The sequence below is a fragment of the Trichechus manatus genome, unplaced genomic scaffold (genome assembly GCF_000243295.1).
Source record: "Trichechus manatus latirostris isolate Lorelei unplaced genomic scaffold, TriManLat1.0 scaffold00004, whole genome shotgun sequence".
NCBI classification, from domain to species: domain Eukaryota; kingdom Metazoa; phylum Chordata; class Mammalia; order Sirenia; family Trichechidae; genus Trichechus; species Trichechus manatus.
Window position 1 is genome coordinate 13,959,087 of NW_004443940.1, and position 19,046 is coordinate 13,978,132.

Here is a 19,046-nt window from a genome sequence, read left to right on the forward strand (position 1 = left end):
GAATGCAATTTTATAATTTTAGCTATAAACTTTTGGGAATAATGCCATATGCCTACTTCACTTTACCCAATTTGTACATTTCTTAAAAGTTGTGTATAACTGTAATGTTTATAAATTGAATTATAATTTGAATATCATAAGACTATTATTTTCAATCTTTAAAAATATGAATCTATTTTTGAAGAAGTGAAATCTTAGGCCAAATTCAAATATATAAAACTCATAAAAGATGGACTATTCTGATTAAAGCAGGGAGTGGGGACACAGAGCCCATTCAGCTCTCTATTGCTGGTTCTCATTCCACTCATCTCTTGTATTATTCGCATCTAAGGCACTCTATGCCATCACTGAGTTCCAGGGAGTACAGTTTGAGAATACCCTTGTCTTAGACTGGGTTCTCTAGAGAAGCAAAACCAGTGAAGTATATAAATATATATAAAACAAAACAAAACAAAACAAAAAAAACTGTTGCCATTGAGTAGATTCCAACTCATAGCTACCCTGTAAGACAGAGTAGAATGCTCCATAGGGTTAAATTCAAACTGCTGACCTTTTGCTTAGCAGCCATAGCTTTTAACTACTGTGCCACCAGGGCTCCATAAAGATATATACATATAGAGAGATTTACATCAAGGAAATGGCTCACGTGTTTGTACAGGCTGGAACGTCTGAAGTCCGTGGGTCAGACTGGTGCCTTCTCCTGATTCAGGTAGCCACAGGGGCTGGCAAACCCCAGATTGGCAGATCAGACAGCAGAGCTCTGGCTCACAGGCTGTGAAGACTGATGAATCCAAAGATTGGCAGGCAAGAAGGCAGGTAGCTACTAGCTCAAGTCCCAAGAACCAGAGGTCAAACAAACAAGAGTCAGCTGCAGGATCCAAAGTGAGCAAAATCCGAGAGTCTTGCCAGAAAGTCCACTTATATTGGATTCAGGCCACACCCCCAAGGACACTCCCTTTCAACTGATTGGCTGCTCATAGCAGATCCCATCATGGAGGTGATCACATTATATCAGATCTCATCATGGAGGAGATGACATCATCATATGACTGCCAAACTACATCATAACCACCAAATCACTGAGAATCATGGCCCCACCAAGTTGACACACAACCTTAACAATTACAACTCTCTAGGAGCTCTCAAAAAGAAATGAGGAAAATAATCATTTTATTAAATTGAAGAATATTTTTCAATGCAAACACTTAACCTCCAAAATTATGTTTTAAATTCACATTTACACTTGTCAATTTTGCTTTTCGGTGTAACTCATCTGAAAGCCTATCTTTTAATCATGCATCAAAATAATAGTCACATAACTGTCTCCTCTGGGCCTAAATTAGAGAGAGAGTGAAGTGGTATCTATAACTATGCGTGGTTTTTAGGCCTGGCAGTACTGCTGCCCAGAGTGTGCGCTGGAGACCTCAAGCTTCCTTGGGCTGCTCGTGTTGCTCTCATTCCTGGCTGGGAAAGGCCTCTTGTAACCTCTAGCTCCTTTTATTGCTGACATGATATCTCTTTTCATTTTTTGAAAAGGGGCAGAGATATGACTGAAACCATTACCCTTAACACCCATTCCCATGTTTTCATTTGCAGATGCTTGCTTTCATCAAGCATCACTGGTTTCAAGTGAAATGGTTTATATATGACAGATCTGGTTCCCAAACTCAACAAGGTCAACCAAAGTCATAAATATTTGCTTTTCATGCTTTTGAAATGACTGTGTCAACTTGATCTTAGGAATCAGATATAGAATTTTATAGCCAAGGAAAATGGAGTGATTTAGAGAGAAAAAAAAGTTGACATATTTACATGTATGAATTCAGTGCCGCAGTATTTATTAATCATCTCCTATATGGAACCCTGGTGGTGCAGTGGTTAAGAGCTATGGCTGCTAACCAAAAGTGCAGCAGTTTAAATCCACCAGCCACTCCTGCTCTGTCCTGTAGGGTCTCTATGAGTCAGAATCGACTCAAAGACAACGGGTTTTTTGGTTTTATATGAGTAGCCTTGAGTTAAGTGCTTAATTATACAAAGAAGCATAAGATACCAGTCCTGACTTAAATAAACTTATTCCTGGACCTCTTTGAATATCATGGGTGTTTCCTTATTTACACAGTTAAGTAGATAGATCTCCTTAACCCTGCTGGCAACAACTATAAGCCAAAAGAAAACAAAGCATTCATGAAGTTTAACCATATGAAACCATATGAAGTTTACCAATATTCTACCATTTTGACATACAAAAACAGCAATTTCAATGGTTCATTCTAATAAGAAGAACAAAAGGTGCACTAAATAAACATAGTAAATGCTTACTATTCACCAGCATTGGGCTTAAAACATTTTACAGGCATTATCTGATTTAGCCTCACAACAACTCCATGAGGTAGGTAATATTATAATCTCCATTTTACAAATAAGAAAACATCTCAGAGCATTTCAGTAATTAGCTCAAGGTCACATGATCAATAAGTGGTGGATCCCACGTCGAAGGGCACAAAAAGACTTTGCTCTTAAATATTGTATTAAATAAAACATTAGAGGAATTAGAGAGAAGGTAAGGTTACAGGGACGTTCTTAGTCAAGTATCCAGCATACAGTGTGTACTTAGCTAAACACTAGAGGGATACACAAGCAAGAGACACAAGTCGATTCCAACTTATAGGGACCTTATAGGACAGGACGGAACTGCCCCATAGGGTTTCCAAGGAGCAGCTGGTGGATTCGAACAGCTGACCTTTTGGTTAGCAGCTGAACTCTTAACCACTGCACCACCAGGGCTCCCACAAGCAAGAAAAGAGAATGACAAATACTAAAGAGAAAGCTCAAGCATTCAATCCTTTCCATGCCCTTCTTTTATATTCCAGAGGAAACAGAACTCCCCCACCCCCAAATTGTTACATCTCCTGTTGGGCCCCATCTCTACTCAATTCCCTTTAAATCAGTCATCTCTGATAATTGTCATGAATCTTCAACCTGTTGGACAAGAATCACATTTTCACGTTATGCTCCTCTTTTTCCAGTAGACCCCAAGGAGTCCCAGTATCCAACGATAAACTAGTTAGGAGATAAGAAATACATCATGATAATTGAATATCAATACAAAACATCAGTAGAAGATACATATGCACTATGAATGGGTTCTGTCCTGACTAATATACTCTGGTCAGAATTGGTTGTGTCTATGATTTGGGCAAGCTTTGGGAAGAGACATTCTGCTGCATAGGATACCTCTGAGTTTACTAACAACAGTCAACAACTGATAAAGTGCCAATGTGTTAACCACTTGACTCCATCTTGTGATGAATACTCTTTCCCAAAGTTCTGTCACTGCAATCCACCACCCTATAAGTTTTGCCTGCAAAATGTGTGCTGGCAACTGCCTCTGCAGCTATTTCAGAATCCTGATATCTATCAACGCTCTTTGGGCAATGGAATGAGACAAGTCGTTGTCATAAGTCATGGATACCAAAGGGCAATGCTAAGTCCTCCCAAAGCATTCTGGGAAGGCATCATGAAGATGCCCATAAACGCTATCAGGTACTGCCTGTGCGTGAGCAAACTATTCCGTGAGAGGAGAGATACAGAGGAGCATGATGGGTGGGGTTTGGGGGTGAGGGGGGTGGGGTGAGCAAGTGCAGGATAACTAAAATTAGTTTCCAATCTGAGAGCCTCATTTCTGCCTTCTCTGGAATGACTTTCATCATCTACATTTTTCCCCATACATGGCCTATTCTGAAATAATTCCCATTCAGAGGCCAAAATGTCAACTGCTACTGAAATTCTGATGATGAACGAATGTGTAACATTTCAAACAGACACTCCATGGAATCTTGTATCACCACTGCCAGAAAAGCAGCCACGAAGAGAACCACGGCCATATATTGAAGAAAAGCCTCATTTCTGGCCTTGTAAAGCTGTGTCTCAATTATACAGGAGTATATTTGCAGGTTGATACCTCATCCCATTGACTGATTTCCATCTTGACCTGGAGTTCTCCAGCCTTCCCAGTGTTGCCATGCGGGAAGCTCCATTCCCTGAGGAGGTCAGAGATTGGACTGTTAAAATGGACTGGTAAAAAGGCAAATGGAAATACCACCTTTCCATTCTCCCAAAGTCACAGAGGTTGGTGCCCTTCAGAGACTAGCTGTTGTATACCAAACCCACTGCCATCGAGTCAATTCCGACTCCTAGTGACCCTATAGGGTTTCCAAGGCTGTAAATCTTTACAAAAGCAGACTGCCACATCTTCCTCCAGTGGAGCCGCTGCTGGCTTTGAACTGCCAACGTTTTTGTTAGCAGTCTAGTTTATTAACCACTATGCCACCAGGGCCGTTGTATAGACTCCATGAAAGGAAAGGATTTCCCCCAAAGTTCTCTTTCAGATAAAACGAATCACTTATATTTAAGGTCTCACAAAATCTCATGCTATCAGTATTCTCTCAATTACTTTCTTTTGACTAATAAAGTACTCCTTGGGGAAAACATTAGCCCCAAAGACCTCAGTTAGATATTTATTGAACTTATCATACAAAACAGGAGGCCAAGAAACGAATCCATATTTTGTAATCACTCCTGGAGGAGTATGACTTCCCAATCACAACCATTGACTGTTACCAAAAAAAAAAAAAAAAAAAAAAGTCATATAAAGATCAGCTTAAACAGCAATAAAGTAAGTGGCTACATTAGGCAGGTCATAAATATGCACCTCAGGACTACTGAAAAAACTAAAAGCTAATGTTACACAAATGCATATTTTTGCTTACGAACAATTTTTCAGGGAAAGGCTGTTGTTGCAAATGTCTTAGATGTGAAGATGGTAAAGTTTAGAAGCTGTGCTAAATGACTCAAAAAAGGCCCAAGAGATGATACAGACACTGATGGTGAGGATTCATGTGAAGGGTCCGAATACAATTTTTTAAGTAAAATGTGAAATTGGAAAAAACTCTAAATTCCTATTTTATTGTATATAACATAATTTTAAATATATATGCAATTAAAATTATAAATATATATGACTTTATATATATATAAAATATAAATAGACATTTGACTGTTTCATCTATATCCCTAAACGAAAAACCAAACCCAAACCTACTGTTGTCGAGCTGATTCCAACGCACAGTCACCCCGTAGGTAGACATTCAAGATGCTTCCAAATCTCTCTCATTTTTTAGTCTTTCATAGGGAAAATGGGAAATCTCTTATTGGGAAAATCACCTTATATTTGGGAATGAATGAATGGAACTTAAATATTTGTAGATTCATATAGAGAAGAATCAGATGTCATATACATGAGAGAGATTGAATGTCATTGTGTCGAGTTTTGCCTGGACTTTTGATTGTGATTCAACAAATACTGTCAGCAAGCATTCTGTAGAGCTTTAGAATCTGTATTAAGTATCTAAAATCATGAAAATCATTACCTAATCTACTAAATTTATTGTGCAGATGCTATCTAGTCTATTCTCTATTAAAAAAAAAATTGCCTATTTCCTAGTTCACTTTAGCTTAGACCTAGTGTAACTTTTAGATCTCAGTCCTGATTTTCAAGACCACTGTAAGGGATGTTTGACATGGACGTTCACTGGGAAGAATCATTTCCCTATTTGTATAAAAAAAAATTTTGTCTGCCCTGCTTATTCCATAGGATTACTGTGAAGTTCTCATGAGGTGATGGACATGAAAGTGAACTCTTCAAAGAGTAGTGTCAAGGTTTCGTTCCCTACATATACATAACAAATATTATATAATATATATAGAAGGCATATATACATGTATGTGTGTGTGTGTGTGTATATATATATATATATATATATGTATGTATAAGTGTGTGTGTGTGTATAAATTAACAACCTGAAACACCCACAGTCGATATTTAGGAAGGGGTGGAGGGAATATTGAAGGAGGCAGGTAAGGGAAGAAAGAAAGAAGGTGGAAAGGAATGAAGGGAGGGAGAGAGAGAAGGAAGGAAGGGAAGGAGGGAGGGAGAGAGGGAGGCAGAGAGGGAGAGAAGGAGGGAGGGAGGGAAGGAGGAAGGAAGGGAGGAAAGGAGGGAGGGAGGAAAGGAGAAAGGGAGGCAGGGAGGGAGGGAGGAAGGAAGGAAGGGAGGAAGGAAGGACACAGTAAATGAATTACTCATAACCCACATTATCACGGCTGTGGGCTTCTCATTCTCTTCCTCCTTTCCTTTACTTCTATTGGCTCTTTGGTCATTTCATTCACATCCACATGTCCACGAGAGGACAGACTGGAGGATCCAACATGTTTCTCCTGGTTTCGCCCACTGAGGTTTTTTATTAACCTTACTTTGTTTTCCTTTTGTGGACACAGTTTATGGGGACTTCGTTGGAGTTTAAGGTTTGACTTTCTTTTGTATACAGTATTCTAATAGCTACATTAGCCAGCATAAATCAAATCAATCATTCCAACAAACAAAACTTTCTCATTCAATGAGAATTAACAGTGTATTCATTTAATCATTAATTTAAAAAAAATTTCCAAGTAGTTTTCAAAATGATTAGAGCATGGTTAAAGATATAGAAGATACTTAAATGTTAAAACAAGATTTTATCTAGAAGGGAGAATAAATGGTTTCAAATCCTGGAGCTGAATAGATCTCTACATTCATAATAATAATTATCAGTATTGACCCTTATTATGCCAAGCATTGTTATCCCTGCTTTACAGATAATAAAAGTAAGGCTTTGAGAGGTTAAGAACATTACTCGATTAGAATTTTCTGGCCACAGAGCCACATGCTTAACAGTAGAAAATGCTAGGCTAGACTATATCTCATTTGACAACACATTTTAAATCATATGTTCACGCTATGAATGGGAAAAGAAAAATATCCAGAGGTTTCTCTTTTTTTAAAAAAAATTCTTTGGCATAAAATGACTAGAAATTTATCTGTAGATTCAATTCACATCTGAAGTAGGAATAACACTTTGCTGTCTGAGTAACGAACCTTAAAAATGCCGATTATAGGGAGAACCCTAAAAGACTGAATGTTTGTTGAGAGCCTGTGGATGAAGTCCTTGCAGATGTTTCCTTTTATGGATTATGAAAACGAGTGTGCCAAGTGTGTGCATAGCAAGAGAGGTTGTGAACTTGGCTGACAAGTGACAGGGAAGAGTTGATTGAGTGTCCAAGAAACATTGTAAACTGGTTAAAAGAAAAAAAAAAGGTGAAGATCATGTTCAAGAATTTTACCAAGCTACTTGAGGCATTTATGAGTTTAGTCAAACACTGGAGTGGATGACATTGGCACCTGACATCTTCAACAGCAGCAATTCAGCAAGGGAAGAGGAACTTCTTTCAATGGAGAAATTCGTCTCTCATTGGCTTTGTACTGAAAAAAAACAAAAAACAAAAACAGTAGCAAGCAGCAAAGGAAATAAAGGAGGAACCAATCTTTATGTTCTCCTAAAAAGACCTCTTAATTCTCCAAAGTTCGTCCCTCTGGCCCTTGGTAACCTTTTTCACAGTCCTCCTCCTCATCTTCTTTTCTTAACTCACTGGCTATTGCCAGTGATGAGTTGGTCCCACCGCCTCTGGCTCATCAGTCCATTTACACTAAAACCTGTAAAAGCTGGAACCTGTGTAAGGCGGAAACCTGTCAGAGAAGGAAAACTCAAATATTTTCCACTAATAGAGAACTATAGAAAAGTTGTAAGGCTGCTCCCTGTTAAAAGCAGAAAACTTTCAAAACCTGGAAAAACAAGGCAGTCCTATTGAGTCCTGGCTCTCACAGGTTTCACTGTATTTGTTTTTTTCCCCGTACTGTCAATTTATGTCCCACAGTCACCCATAATATCCGCCCTTTGGTTCTGTAGATCCAGTTCACCTTACTATGGAACTTTAAAATATTCTTTCAATATTGCTGAAATTCAAAGTAGCGTTGACTTCAATAACTGTAAATGGCTTTAGTCCTGCATGGATAGACTGAGATTCTAAAAGCGATTGCTTAAAATTTGTCATGTTTTGCTATATTTTATAGGGGAAATTATATCTTTTAGCATATTCATAAATATTAGGATTTATGTATGTCTTGAGTTGTATCGCTCACTAGCAAGTAGAAAATTTCCACTCTATAATGTGTCATATGCATATGACATATTGTTACTATTAAAAGTCTATGCCTAATTTCACCAAATTTCCAGTTCTGCATATCAAACTACCTCCTTGACCTGTTGGCCTTGCTGTCCATTTTCAGTTCAAGCAAGCTAAGCTAAAAATTTCCTCTACAAACCATTTCTCAGATCACCACTTTTTATCTTTGAAATGAAAAGTAAATCGAGTCGTCTTTTTGCACATTCCTGGTTGGTTTCTTGCTTTTCCCTCTGCAGTTTGTTCTCTGGAGTCAGACTGGTCAGATTGCCTGGGTGAAAGCCCCAGTTCTACTACTTAGTATGTGTCCCACAATGAGCATGTTACTTGACTTCTCTGGGCCTTGGTTTCCTTCAGTGCAAAATAGTACTCATCTCATGGAATTGTGAGGCTTAAAAGTAATCACAAATCTAAACATATTGATGCACTGTCAGATACACAGTAAACTAAATAAATGTTCGCTGTTATCATTATTATTACTTCTACCCAATGTGTATACTCATTCAGCTCATCAGATGACTTTGCCTCTTACTTCACAAAAGAAGTTGAGGCTATGCGGTATAAAATTCCTCAGCTTCTTCTCTCATCATCTCAATTGTGGCTGTATCTCCACTCAAGTCTTTTCTCCTTCTCCCGTTACAGACAAAGGTGTTCCCTTCCTATGACTTAGGGGTCCCTGGGTGGTGCAAATGATAAAAATGTTCAGCTGTTTACAGAAAGGTTGGCCATTCAAGTCTACCCAGAGGCACGTCAGAAGAAAGGCCTGATGATCTGCTTCCAAAAAATCAACCTTTGAAAACCCTATGGAGCACAGTTCTACTCTGACACATCTGGGGTCACCATTAGTCAGAGTAGATTCGACAGCAACTAGTAAGTGGTCATATACCTTATCCTGCTCTCCTCAACCTGTGTTGCCAGCCATGCCTTCACTCCATCTAATAGGCCACTCTTGAGGATGTAGAGAAATGTGTGAGTGACTGGGTTTTGGAATTGAAGAGACTTGGTGTCAGTCTTGGCTCTTCTTCTTCCTGGCTTTCTGACTAGCATCTACATCTGTAAAATGGAGATGGTGATAGCACCTATACCATAGGATTTCTGGGGAACATTAGATGAGATGATGACCATAAAGTGTGCTGCTCCATTCCTGGTGCAGAGTAGAACCTGAATAAATGGCAGCTTTTTACTGTCATTATTATGTCTTTTAGCATCATCTCTGCCGTGCCTTTCCTTGCCAGCCTAGTGCCACTGTGCATTACATATCGTAGGTGCTTAATAAACATTTGTTCTAGTGGTGGTGGTGAATGATGAATTATTAGCTGTGATAAGTTGCATCTGGCTGGAGCTCAAGATTCCTGACTCCTCAAAGAGCTGCATGACCTCACCATCACAAGTTCCAGAGAGTAGCATTTATGTAGAAGAGGGATGCTTCAGGCAAAACCTTTTATTGCTATGAGGATTTTGCCCCAAACCCAATGTATTCTTCTGGTGAGCTAGGCTGAACTGGTAAGGTTCAAGTTTTGGAACCCAAGAGTTCCAAGGCCCAAAAGTCTTTGTCCTAGGACCATTTGAGAAGAAAGTCAACCCTAAGGAAAACACAGTCAGGCAAAGAAGGCATTTAGAGAAGTTTCTCCCATAAGCCTAAGGAAGGGAGCAGTGGGTTGGGGAGGATATGCCCTCCTAATTGGAATATACCCAGATCCCTCTAGTCTCATCAACCACTTGAAGGCCTCATATTGGCAGGATTCATGCCACTGACCAGTATTCCCAAAACACTGAATCCAAAGAGAAACAGCCAGAGAGAGAAACTCAATATTTTCAAAGGAGATCCCAAGCAAGTCGAGTAAGGAACGGGGGTGGGTGCGGGCAGACAGAAGGTGGGGTGGGAAGAGGCAAGAGATGTGATTCCTTTAGGGGTTAGAATGCACCAGCAGTTTTGAGGAAGATTGTGACATTTTGGAAGGTGAGTATCCTTAATTTAAATGTAGACTCCCATGAATAACTTTAAGCTTAATTCTCCGTGTAGTACTACATAAAACTCAAAGCAGATAAATATGTAACGGTGCCATATCACAAATGCACTTCTTTGTTTATCAGTTCATTGAGAATGTACTATGTGCTAAGCTTCACACTAGCTTCCAGGTATAAATACCAAAGAAACCAAACCCGTTGCTGTCAGAGTTGATTCCAATGCATAGTGACCCTACAGGACAAAGTAGAACTGCCCCATAGGGTTTCCAAGAAGTGGCTGGTGGATTTGAACTGCCAGCCTTTTGGTTAGCAGTTGTAGCTCTTAACCACTTTGCCACCAGGGCTCCTCCAGAGGATAAATGAGTGGAATACAATCCCTGCCCTCAAGAAGTTCGTGGTATTTGAGAAAGCAGGCATTCTAGCCTTATCTCAGGGAAGCTGATACAACTCACAAGTATGTCAACCACGCAACAGAGAATGGCCATTCTTGTGCCTGGAAAAACAGCTTGGGGATGCAGATTTGGGGTTCTTTTTATCACAAATTTGGTCATTTGGCTTTATTACAGAATTCATTCAGATGTTTCTTCTTAGCTAAGCCAATGATTGCTGTGTGGCGAGAGCGGCAGAATCAAGGTGACTACAAAAATCTCCTTACAAAAGTTCTACATTTTTTCTAAAATTCAGCTATCCAAGCTCCTTTAAGCTGTCTGGTTGGCTATTTTAAGAATTCTGTTATCCTCCACTAGAATTCCTTTTAGGTGCTGTTATCAATCCCAACTGCACAAAATCCCCAGGGATAATTAACCAATGAGTCCTAAACACCCAGGCCCGATGGATAATTCACTAATAATTTTGGAGGGCACACGAAGGATCATACCAATGGCTTAGGTCTCCTGGACTTCCACACAGTGTAAACTGCATCAGAACAAGCTTAACTGAAGGCATTCATCTAAAATTCACTTTGTCATGTCCCAGTCATATATTCACATTACTTTGTAAGGATTGCTTAAGCAGAATTGCTGTTCTATGACATCATGTGATTAGATTGGAACTTGACTCTTGTATCCTGACCTTTTTCCATTGAAGGGAAGAAATAAAAAGAGATTTTCCTGGGTGGTAACTAACACTTTTAAGGCAGAAGTGACTATCCTTTCCTGTTTAGGAGCCAGAAGGATGATTCTGTAAATAAATTTGCCATCCTAACATTACCTAAAACAGCAGATTTCTCAAGGCTTTTAGTTTCTTTTTTCTTTTCTCTCTTTGTTCTGTGCATGGCATTTAGTGAAGATAGGTCACATGTAGACTCTGATTTCACAAAGAAATGTATGATGCTCAGCACCACTTAGGCTATCACTCTGATACGGAAGACCTTCTCCAAGAAGCCCTTCTGGCATGCAACCTGCTGAACTTGTCAAGTGAAAGTAGTCAGAAAAGTGGCTACCCACTGATAAGGCAGATCCCAGTTATTTCTCCCTCCTTCCTCCTCTCTTCCTTCAGAGTGTCACAGGCCAGCGGGCTGACCTCTGGTGTTCCTTCCAACTTTGAGAGTCGATGACTCTCAATTATAGAATTAGCCTTATTATTCAGTGGTTTGTGGAACTGAGGAGTAAAGAGGCTACTTTTATAACATTCTACATCATTATACAAAGAAGCCCTGGTGGCGGAGTGGTAAATGCTCAGCTGCTAACTGAAAGGTCAGTAGTTCAAACCTACCAGCCACTTTATGGGAGAAAGATGTCGCAGTCCGCTTCCATAAAGATTCCAAACCGGAAAACCAAACGTGTTACTGCTGAGTGGATTCTGACTCACAACGACCCTACAGGACAGAGTAGAACTGCCCCATAGGGTTTCCAACGAGCAGCTGGTGGATTCAAACTGCTGACCTTTCGGTTAGCAGCCAAGCGCTTAACTACAGCATCACCAGGGCTCCCCATAATGATTACAGACTTGGAAACCGTAGGGGGCAGTTCTACTCTGTCTTAGAGGGTTGCTATGAGTGGGAATTGACCTGTCGGCAATGGGTATGGTCTATAGCATGGTATATCAGCATACAGTTTCAGACTGTGGACATTCGCAAATTGATTTGGGCTGAGATGAATCTTTTCACAAAACCACATTCCTTTTTCTACCAGGTGTCTATCATCTTCTAAGTCACCTTCCAGGTTCAGTATCATGAGTGTGGTTTGCCTTGATCTTGCGGCTCTCTGAAAGTCCTGGTGGTAATCACTTGAAAGACAGATTGTGTGTGAATTCTACAGAGATTGTGACCATCTTTTCTTAATGAAAGAATGAAAGGAAAGTCATTATTTTGCCTGTCCTTCTGGGGAAACCAGACAGAATATCTGAATTTGAAACCACCGTAGGGAATCTATAAACATTATAGGATTTGTTCAACCTCCAGGGAAACCACCATTAACAGCTAGCACAGAGAAGTCTGTCACTCTATGCCTGATTTATAATCATATATCCAGGGTTTTATATCATGGCCTATCCACCTTCTCAGAGTCCAACTACATGGACTGTAAGCCTAAAAAGACTGTTTAGAGAATTAGGAGGGAGCAGTGGCAAGAGTGTGTGTTTGATTCCAAGTTTCAAGAGCTGTGTGCCTTGGGGGCAATTCAATGAACCGTTTGGTCCTCAGGGTCATCTGTAAAATGGGAAAACTAATGCAGAGTGTGGCTCGGATTTAAAAAGTTGCTGTGGTGGCGACTCTGACCCATGAGGACCCCATGTGTGTTAGAGTATAAATGAGTCCCATAAGATTTTCAGTGGCTGTTTTTTCAAAAGTAGATCACCAGGACTTTCTTCCGAAGTGCGTCTGGGTGAACTCGAACCTCCAACCCGTTGGTTAGCTGCCGAGTTACTGCTTGCACCACCCAGGGACTCCGAGGCTCAGATCCAAACCAAAAACCGAAACTCGTTGCTGTTGAGTTGATTCCGACTCATAGTGACCCTATAGGGCAGAGAGAACGTCCCCATAGGGTTTCCAAGGAGCGGCTGGCGGATTCGAACTGCCAACCTTGTGGTTAGCAGCCGAGTTCTTAACCACAAAGCCACCAGGGCTCAGATAATGTGGGCAAAAGGGCTGACATGAAGTGGGATTCCATGTAGGGCTCAAGTCCCCTCGCCACTTCCACATGAACATGTTTGGAAAACGTAGCACTGTGAGAACCATGCTCTTGATGGCTCCTCCTGGAACTGGAGTCCAAACAACTTGAAATCTGCTCATTTTCTTCACTGAAATGATAGCGCTTATTCACGTCTCTTAGTTTTTCCTCTCAGCTGCTTTCCAGATTTGAGTGTCTCGTGAGGCGTGAATGGCAGCTTATCTCACTGAGAGTGTGGAATAAACCCTTAGCAGCCTCTGGTGTTAAAGGGCTTGACTTATCTCAGTGCAGTGGCTGAGCGCCCTGGCTGGGTTTATTTCTTTGTCTTTGGACTCGGTGTCGTTGCTTAGCGCAGCTGTCAAACACCTCTAGTGATTCTGAGAGCACGCTGATGGACCTATTCCACTCCTAGGATATCCTAGGTCAGTGGGCATTTTCGTTTTTAGCATTTACTACTTAAGTAGCATATGCAAAAATAGTTGGTTACTCTGACAGGGATCACAATAGAGAGTCCGGACAGAGCTGGAGAAAAACATAGACTCACTAAAAAAGACCAGATTTACTGCTCTTACAGAGACTGGAGAAACCGCGAGAGTATGGCCCCTGGACACCCTTTTAACTCAGTACTGAAGTCACTCCTGAGGTACACCCTTCAGCCAAATATTAGACAGGCCCATAAGACAAAAATGAGACTAAATGGGCACACCAGCCCAGGAGCAAGGATGAGAAGGCAAGAGGGGACAGGAAAGCTGGTAACTGGGAACCCAAGGTCCAGAAGAGGAGAGTGTTGACACATCATGGGGCTGGCAAACAAGGTCACAAAACAATATGTGTATTAATTGTTCAATAAGAAACTGATTTGCTCTGTAAACCTTCACCTAAAGCACAATACATTAAAAAAAAGTTGGTTAGCTTAAAGAACTATGAAAATGTTACTTAAAATACAGATAATGTAGTCTTATGTACCACATAACAATTGCCTCACTCTATGTTATAAATGTGTTTTTGAAAGGACAGTATGTGCAACAAACACATCTCGAAAAGTGAGATGAAAAGCTTAGGGAGTAATGACTTTATGTTAATGGTGGTAGAATGATTTGGGTAGCGAGACAGGTTATACAACTTGAAGGACGTAAACAATGTCAGAGTGGTCCATGTAGAATTTGTTGAAATCGTGTATCCTTTGCTGTGCATGTTTTCATAAAAAAAAAAAAAAATTATTTAAAAAATGTAATTGGGGAACTCACTATTCCAAAAAATTCTTGATGGAGTTTTTTTCTAAAGGTAATAATAATAATAATAATGATAATAATACTGTTTTGCTAGTTAGGAGTTTTATAGATAATATTGATATCATTCTTCTAAATGTGGGCTAACTTTTCTTCCTTTTTTGAGAAAAGGGGGATAGCATGATAGCTTATTTCCCTGTCATCCTCTAGGATTGGAGATAGCATATCAGGTATCTGTTCTTAGGGTCAAGAATTCCCCCCACCCCCCCAAACTAGGACTTCTCCCAAAGGCCTCTATATCACCAAGACAAAGGTGAATTGGTCTTTCACAGAGACAATCAATATTTATAATAAATAGTCCCAGAACTTATTAAACAGTTCATCCTTTCCCCACTGATCTGCGATGTCAGCTGTTACATATCAATATTTCATGTCTGTGTGATTCTTTTTCCAGGCTCTCTGTTCTGTTCCATTGATCTCCTCCTCCAACACCACCACACTGTCTTGTCAGGGCTATTGTCAGACTTGGTCTTTTCCTCTCAGTGAGTAGAGGAACAATGATCTGATGTAGCAGGATCTGGCTGCCATGTTGAGAATAGACTGATAGGAGGTGAAGGCAGAGGCAGGAGCCCAATTAGTAGCTGATTCCCACAATTCATGCAAGAGGTGATGTGGCTCAGACCAGAAGTCTCCACGGGTTTCTGAGACTGATGGTATTCTATGGAGACTGACTGTTACTTGACTACTCTGCATTTTCTCTTTCTCCCACCAGATTTCAAGTAAGCAAACATATTGTTACGGATTAAATTGTGTTCCCCTAAAAAGATACGTTGAAGTCCTAACCCCTGTACTGGTGAAAGTGATCTTGTCTGGATATGAGGTCTTTGTCTGAAGATGTTGTCAGTTAAATTAACAAGTTCATACCAGAGTAGAGTGGGTCCTAATCACTTCTGAGTGGTATCTTATAAAACGGGAGAAGAGACACAGAGATAGGTTCCCACAGGAGGGGACACTAGGGCTACCAGAAATTGGAAGAGACAAGAAAGGATCTTCTCCTAGAATCGACAGAGACAGCCTGGCCCTGCTGACCCCTTGAATTTGGACTTCTAGCCTCCACAACTGTGAGGGAATAAATATCTGTTCTTCGAAGCCAATCAGTTTGTGGCCCTCTATTATGGCAGCCCTAGAAAACTAAGACAAGTGCCGTCAATTTTAGAATACGTTGGCAGTTATATTTCAAATCTACATATTCAATGTTTCTACATTTCAATAGAATTTTAAGTTTTTCTGGACTACTTTAAATATTCTCTTACAGGGCTATGAAACATCTACCAAATGGAATTAGGTAATTACTGTAATTAATGGTTATGAAGACTATGTGGTAACATGAAAAATCCTTAGGATGGATTCAGTGAAAAAAAGCACAAGGCAAAATCGTGCATTTGTTGAATATGACTATTAAAAAAAAAATCATGACATCGTAGTTGGTCCAGCCCCTGCTTACTCTTGGACCTAATCTCCTGTAATTCTCCCCATTATACAATTTTCTCCAGCCACCCTGACCTTGTTGATGCTTAAAGCTCGCAAGCATGCTGCTGCCTCAGAGTTTTTGCACTGTCTGTTCCCTCTTCCGCCAACACTCTTCCTCCTTGGGCCTGCATGGCTGACACCCTCACCTCTGCCATGTTAAAAGAAACCCTGTCCCTTAGCACTTCCTATCCCCTTGCTTTGACTTGCTATTTTCACTACACACATTGGCCTTCATTTTATTTGTATATATTGTTTATTATCTCTCTTCCTTCAATTGGAAAGTAAACTCTACAATTTCAGGGCTTTGGTCTGTTTTCTTTAGGTTTTGTTTTTGCATGGTTCCTGGGACATAGTAAGTTGTTGTTGTTTTTGGGTGCTGTTGAGTCGGTTCCGACTCATAGCAACCGTATGTACAACAGAACGAAACACCGCCCAGTCCTGCGCCATCATCACACAAAATAAATCTTTGTTGAATGAAAGACTGTTATAAAAGCTTGACTATTTCTTATTGCTATCCTAATTACTGAGGATAACTAACATTGTACGCCTTATTATAGAGTCAAAGGATCACATGGAAGCTCACGAAGGGAAGGAACTAAGAAACTATTAAAGCCACATACATCCAAGAAGCTGGGGTGAGGAGAGGAGCTCTGCGTGTTGGTGCACGAGAAACACTGACAAACTAGTAAGCCACAGGTGAGCAGGGACCTAAATGCTGAGGGGTCAGTAGAGGCAAGGGGATACTTCCCTACTGAAAATGCGGGCTCTGAAGTTGACTATAAATGCCATTGTCAAGGTGACCTTCAATCCCAGAGGGAGGTTCTGGGGCAGATGATAGCACAGGGGACAAGCAGGAGCTCTCCTTCCCATCCTTGGGACAAGGATGCCCCCAAATGGTTTCCTAGGTCTGGGTACAGTTGGCAAGATCTGGACTGGAGAATAAAAGGGCAACCAGAGAGAAGATGCTAGAAGCAGGCGAGGGAATGATCAGTGCAGGATGTCTTTCCTCTTGCTGAATTTGCTAGATCTAACAGTGTGTAGAGCCCTGGTGGGGCAGTAGTTAAGAGCTCGGCTGCTAACCAAAAGGTCAGCAGTTCGAATTCACCAGCTGCTCCTTGGAAACCCTATGGGGCAATTCTACTCTGTCCTATTGGGTCACTGTGAGTCAGAATTGACCCAATGGCAACAGGTTTTTGTTTTTTTTTTTTTTTGGTTTATATATAAAAAGTGAATATAAGTCCTGCCTAAAATTCCTAAGTCAGAACCTTGCAAGCTACACACTATTATCTGTTGCCATAGGGTTTCCAAGGAGCGGTGCTGAATTTGAACTGCTGACTTTTTTTTAGCAGCCAAGCTCTTAACTACTGCACATAGTAATTTTATATTGGTTGCTAAAATATCTTCGGTAAGAGTTTGTAAATAGTTGCTGCCCAGCCCCTCCTGCAGGATCCTAATCCTATTTCCTCAGGATCCTGAGCTCAAGAGGTAAACCTTGGGGCCTCCAGAACCCTGATCCAGCACTACAGCTGGTATCTGTTCTGATGGACTGGAACTCTGCCAGGTAGCATGCTAAATATTTTTATTATCATGCCTGGATTGAGGAGGTCCTGAAAATTTGTGAGTAGGTAGAAAGAGGTAATCCAATGCTTCTGAAGTAAGGTCCAAGGTGGAGGGCATTCCAAGAACCTAGAATCAAGTTCAAAGACATCAGACGTTATTGGCCTCTTGTCAGCCAAATGAACTGTATCAACTGTATTTACTCAGGGTCTTCCCACTACTCACAGGGCACAGCAGGACTCATAAGAATGTTGTGTAATGGACCCCAACCCTGTCTGGATCTGTCTCAGATCTCTTTGAGAATCTGAGGGAATTCACTGTTAGATCCTTCAAGTTTGTACAGTTATGGGAACTAGGCTTGAAAGCTGGCTCAGAACATTGCAAAGTAGAAGCTCCTGTGCATTTTGTAGTAGAATTGAAAAGCATGATGTGTAAATGATAGTTCATCTTCCACACAAGCAGTTTCTCTTAAAACGTCTAAACATGCCTTTTATATCCTTGGCTCAGCAAAGTAATGATCTTCAGTCTACTTTGAATGAAATGTCAGACATCCCAAATGAGTCGGATCCAAAATAATGTTGTTGTTGGTGGTGGTAGATGGCGTCGAGTCGATTCCAACTCATAGCAACCCCAGGTACAATAGAATGAAATGCTGTCTGGCCCTATGCCATCCTCACAGTCATTGCTATGTTTGAGCCTATCATTACAGCCACTGTATCAATCCATCTCATTGAGGGTCTTCCTCTTTTTCACTGACCTTTTGCTTTATCAAGCATAATGTTCTTCTTCAGGAACTGGTCCCTCCTGATAACATGTTCAAAGTACGTGATACAAGTCTCGCTATCCTCGTTTTTAAAGCTCATTCTGGCTGAGCGTCTTCCAAGACAGATTTGTTCTTTCTTCTGGCAGTCTATGGTATATTCAATACTTTTTGCCAACACTATAATTGAAAGGCATCAATTCTTCTTCAGTCTTCCCTATTCATTGTTCATCCTTCGCATGCATATGAGGCGATTGAAAATATCATGGCTTGGGTCGGGGGTACCTTAGTCCTCAAAGAGACATCTTTGTTTCTAAGGCTTTAAAGAGATCTTTTGCGGCAGATTTGCCCAATGCTCTATGTCTTTTGATTTAACTGTTGCTGCCAAATTAGGCAATTACTCATGCTGCCCAAATAATGAGTGATAGAATCAATTGTGTCTAAAAAATTCACGACAGGGGAAGGAATGTAGAGGTATTTGAACACTTTACAGTCAGATGAAATTTACTAAAAGGTTCTAGAGAAAATCATGGGGATACAGATGTCAAGTGTCCCAGACCTAGAAGAGGGGAAGCTTTTGTCCCCTTCCTCCATGCTTGAAATCCAGGTGTGGGGCTTAAGGACATTTACTAAACATGCATTTCAAAAACCTGTAGCCATTGCAATGTATTTATTCCTATTCTAACTTTTAATCGGCCTAAGGCATAAACATTTTGCTGGAGAAACCCCATAGTTCCTCTAACACCAGATAGAGGGAAGCCAACGAAGTCTCAGTCACCT

General features: G+C 40.6%; 1 long non-coding RNA gene across 3 annotated transcripts in view; it reads right to left on the reverse strand.

Moving 5' to 3' along the window:
- Positions 1-1,066: 1,066 nt before the first annotated feature.
- LOC111820944 (uncharacterized) overlaps positions 1,067-19,046 on the reverse strand; it is a 34,624-nt gene continuing 16,644 nt past the window's right edge. Inside the window, exons 2-4 of one of the 3 annotated variants that reach the window (XR_002824444.1) lie at positions 7,219-7,357; positions 3,962-4,040; positions 1,067-2,979 (exon numbers count right to left, since the gene is read on the reverse strand). This is a non-coding gene — a long non-coding RNA (uncharacterized LOC111820944). Of the gene's footprint in view, positions 2,980-3,630; positions 4,041-7,154; positions 7,358-19,046 lie in introns of those variants that run through there. The other 2 variants (XR_002824443.1, XR_002824442.1) reach the window with 2 other exon arrangements.